This window comes from Rhea americana, unplaced genomic scaffold, assembly GCF_003343005.1.
Source record: "Rhea americana isolate MKP2758 unplaced genomic scaffold, rheAme1 scaffold_286, whole genome shotgun sequence".
NCBI classification, from domain to species: Eukaryota; Metazoa; Chordata; class Aves; order Rheiformes; family Rheidae; genus Rhea; species Rhea americana.
Genome location: NW_028186408.1, coordinates 687525 through 691855, shown reverse-complemented (window position 1 = coordinate 691855; position 4331 = coordinate 687525). Strand labels below are relative to the sequence as shown.

Below are 4331 nucleotides of genomic sequence, written 5' to 3'. Positions count from 1 at the left end.
GGCCGGGAGTGAGCGCCGAGAAACTCCAGAGCTGCCGGAGGCTCCTTCAGAGGCGCCAAGGTCCAAGCGGGAGCACGGCGGAGGGGGGAGCGACGGGGCTGTGCCTCCAGCAGAGCCTGCGGATGGTCGCCTGCAGGCTGAATCGGGTGTTCCCGGAGCTGAGGGCCTCGAGCAGCAAACGCAGCGGCTCCTGCGTGCGGCCTCCCGTGCTCGGAGCGCGGCCAGTGGGAGCCCCTGTGCCTGGACAGCCAGCGGCACTGCCTCTTCGTGCCCWGTGCTGCCCCGGCCTTCACCAAGATTGACACGTTCCTGTCAAGTTTTGTGCGTAGTCACAGAATCAGAGAGTCAGCAGGAGGTTGTTAACCTCGGGATGGGTTATTTTTTCCTGTGGAGAGGTTAGGAGGCAAGGGAGACTGGTTGTCCTGGCCAGGAGGACTGTCCCCTTGGCAGTGCTGGGGGATCCTTTCCCTGCCGGTCCTGGGACCGCGGGGGCCTCCCTGCCCGCTGGACTGCCACAGCCTTGCGGGGAGTCCTGTGCCACGCTGGCCAGATGGCCAGGCTTCTCGGACTGCACCAGTGCCACTGCATGGTAACCCGCTCAGCCAGGCTGAGGTACTTTCAAATACACCAGCAGGCTGAAGATGGAGGAAGACCTTCTTTACTTCTGATAACTAGGCAAATTGAGACTTTAGACTTTCTTGCCATTTAAAAGAAGGTGATTTTCTTTTTCAAGATGTACCTCATAGAGCCTCATAACAACTTTTGTTTATTTAAGGAGGGGAGTTGAAGCTATCTGGTTTTATTTGGGCTCTCGCTCATCTTAATCAGTCATAACTTAATCACAAAATATATGGGGTTGGAAGGGACTGCTGGAGATCATTGGGTCCAAGCCCTCAACTCAAACAGGCTGCCTAGGACTTGCTCTGGAGTTAGGTGAACTTTGTGTTAGCATCTTGTTGGGTCACTTAGAGAATGCTTTTTGCACTTCAAAAATAATCAGCCCTGAAACTATGCCTGGCTATGTTTCTATGAATTTTTCCTTAGAGCTGTAGGAAAAAACTCTTTCTTCCCCTACTTATTTCTCTTCAGCTGTTTTTATAGTTGTCATGTAATGAAATCTAGGCTTTGGGAATTGGGATCACTCAGTTTGAGCTGTCACTCAGATGTAAGCTGACTGTGAGGATTCTCCTTGATGGACCTCAAGTCTCCTTACCTCTACATGAGGAAGAACTACTAGCCATATTATATATTCTTAAAGGTGGTATGAAAGCTAATTAGTGCAGTATACCTGGATACTGCTTGACAAAGTGGTGTTTTAAAAGAAGATATTACCCTCTTGATGAGCATATGAGTTTCTGTCTAGGGCATGAGAGGTGATCTTATCTCCCTGAAGCAGGGAATAGTTGCCTGTGAGGTAGCCCTGTTTTTGTAAGGCTTGGAAAGGAACTCCAGCAATCAAAAATCTCGAATGCTTCTTAAAACACACTGTTCATAAGCTGTATTTCATCTTTCTTCAGCAATATGTTATTTCCAGGTCTGATATCAATGTGAAGTTGGCTTTAGGAAGCTCATTTTATGGCAGTACTCTTAGACCTACATCTTGTTTTCTGCTTTAGTGGGGCTTGTTAAGATAGCTTGTCTGGTACAATTCTAGCAGCTTGGCACAAGGTTTAGTAGTGGTTAAACCAGCCTTTTGGGAAAAAGTGAAGATAGGTGAATGAAACGTAGAGTGAGAGGTAGCAGACTAAATCACTGGATGTGACTTATCAGCATTGCTAGCACACAAGAAGTCTGTCGTGGTTTAAATACTTAACTTAAAATTCTTAAGGACCCTGAACAGTCAAGACAATAGATGTTGTCTCAGCAGAGTGAAGTAACTCTTAAATTCCTAAACTTGTTTCTCTGTCCAGGCATGTTAAAAATGGTCAGTTCTTTTTATGTAATGACTGAACATAACAATTGTTGCAACTGCTTAAGCATTCTTATATGAAAATCTACAACAAACATCAAGGCATCTGATAAGACAGAAAATTTTGCCTGAAATAATGTACTCTGCAACGTTACACTGTGGTGCATGGTCTATACAGTCAAACATAACATAGTTGCCTAAAGAACTTTCCTCCTTGAGCTACTTTATTAGGTTAAAGTACTTAGAATATGCAGTTATTCAGTGGTTGCTTCTGGTTTTAAATGCCAAAGCTAGCAGCAACCCAATGTTCCAAATAATAGTTAATCCTCTTCTCTGTGCAAGTCTTACAATGTATCCGTCTGTGGTTGTGTTTTGTTGCTAATCAGATATTAATGGTGTTTCTCACTTTAATTGTTAATTTTGGCAGGTTTTTCTCCTGTACAAGGAAGCTTTGTTGCCAAGACTTACTCTGAAAATAACCTACACTACTGACTGCAGCTGTCTACAAATTTAGAAGTCTGCAAATTGCATCTCCCCCGTCCCTGACTGTCTCATTTCGTATGGAATTTATGATTCTAAATATTTTTAAAGTTATATCTCTGCTGAAGACATTTGGATTATAACTGTGAGCATATCTATGCAAAGAGACAAACTAGCCTGAGTAACTGAGGTATGTATGATCTACTACCACTTATAACGAATTTGATAATTGAAGTATGTTGTTGAGATCAGGAATAAATGAGCTAGTTTGAGCAATGAAACTTTACTAAGTTTGCCCAAGAGTGGCAAGTAACAAAGACTTACAAAACTGTAAAAATCTGAACGGAACACAAGTTCTTGAAACCTAGGTTCCTCCTTTACTTTAAGCTACATCCATTCTCACACATTGGGGAAGAAAGGAGGCAAGGTGGGAAAACATTATACTAGGGAGAGAACTCTAGCATGCGTTTTTTAGATGCAAATTGCTAAAACTGCAACACTATGAATAGTGTTGTAGATTAGTAGATTAGTGGAATATGCACATGTGTAATGAAATCTTATGAGCACCAGAATATCCAGCTGGCACTGTATGAAAGTTGGTATTGTTTATTTGAACCTGCTGTAGGACTATTGAGAAGTTTTCTTTCAGAAGAGTAAATAACTTGTGTTGTATGACCTGAGTCTTGGCTGTCATTTTCCTGGAATTTAGTTGCCATGGTAGTTATCCTGTTGGCAAATGAGTCTTCTGTGGTCTGCAGATATACTGGTTGGGAGTATTAGAAAGAGTGTAGTCTTTTCTGGGATTAGTAGAAGTGCTAGAATTTAAAGCATTATAGCACTCGCCTGTAGAGTTTTGATGTTTGTAAACTACTGCCTGTGGGAGAGAAATGAACATGTATCTTACGCTTTAATGGACAGCAGTAGTAATGAATAATATCACTTGTCCTGTTTATAAGGAACAGTGAGTGCATTAGAGTCAGTCTGAGGTGGAATAATGGTTAAAATTGTAGAAATGAAAAAGGGGGCAACTTTTGGTCAGGACCTGTTGTGACTGAACTTATCTGACTCAGTAACCTGAACCTGTTCCTGCTGGAAAAGAGCCCTTTCAAGATGTGTGGCCTATGCCTATCATGTGATCCTACACAATGTAGGGTTTTAGTTGGGGATAACCTCTAGCTCCAGTCTTCTGCTTCCATGCTGGAGCTTGAGTGCTATTCATGTTGCATCTGAGCACTCCCGTTTCTTTTCAGCTCCTTAAAGCCAGGGCAGTAAGATATGCCCAAGTGGGAACACATCTGATGCCAGTGCTGCATCAAGAAAGCAGAAGTGGGAACTGCAGCTCTGAAAACCCTGCAAATCTGTGTTTACATACCCACATACAGAGTGCAGGGACTGCACAAAGACACCTCTAAGATGATATGCCCATGTAATTGCTAGAGAAAAGTCTGGCTTCATGTGGCTTGTTGGACAGTACCAACAATGAATTCTCTGCTGTGAGAGAGCATGAACTAGATAGGACAGCCTTTCTTAAGATGAAGAGCTTGATTAGAGTTTGCTTTGGACATTTGTCTGCTAGGCTTGCAGAGCAATCCTACGTACAGTTTATGTATGGCAAGGGAGTAGGGAGGCTGCGACAAATTGCTGCTTGCTGATCTAGAGGGACACAGTACAGGTTCCATGCTGAGCACTCCTTTGCTAGGGGTGTTGGTTTTCAGATAGTTTGTTATTCTGAAACAGTAACTGGGTATTAAATTTTAGTTTGACCAAAACCTTTAAATGCTTCAGGTGCAATTCCAGTTTATGAGAGAAGGAAAAAGTTTGAACTGGCTTTTGGTTTCATGTTGATTTGACTCCTTGATGAGTGTCTCAAGTTTTCATCTCTAAAAAAATTCCACTGTAGTCAAGACAGTTCAAGAAAACTTTTTTTTTTTTTTTTTTTTTT

The 4331-nt window shown here is 42.7% G+C and overlaps 1 protein-coding gene across 2 annotated transcripts in view; it reads left to right on the top strand.

Moving 5' to 3' along the window:
* The first annotated feature begins 97 nt into the window (after nt 1–97).
* TMCC1 (transmembrane and coiled-coil domain family 1) overlaps nt 98–4331 on the top strand; it is a 120294-nt gene continuing 116060 nt past the window's right edge. The window contains exons 1-2 of one of the 2 annotated variants that reach the window (XM_085308886.1): nt 98–715; nt 2337–2579. The gene's annotated coding sequence lies outside the window, so the exon portion shown is untranslated. The remainder of the gene's footprint in view (nt 716–2336; nt 2580–4331) is intronic. The other variant, XM_085308888.1, reaches the window with a different exon arrangement.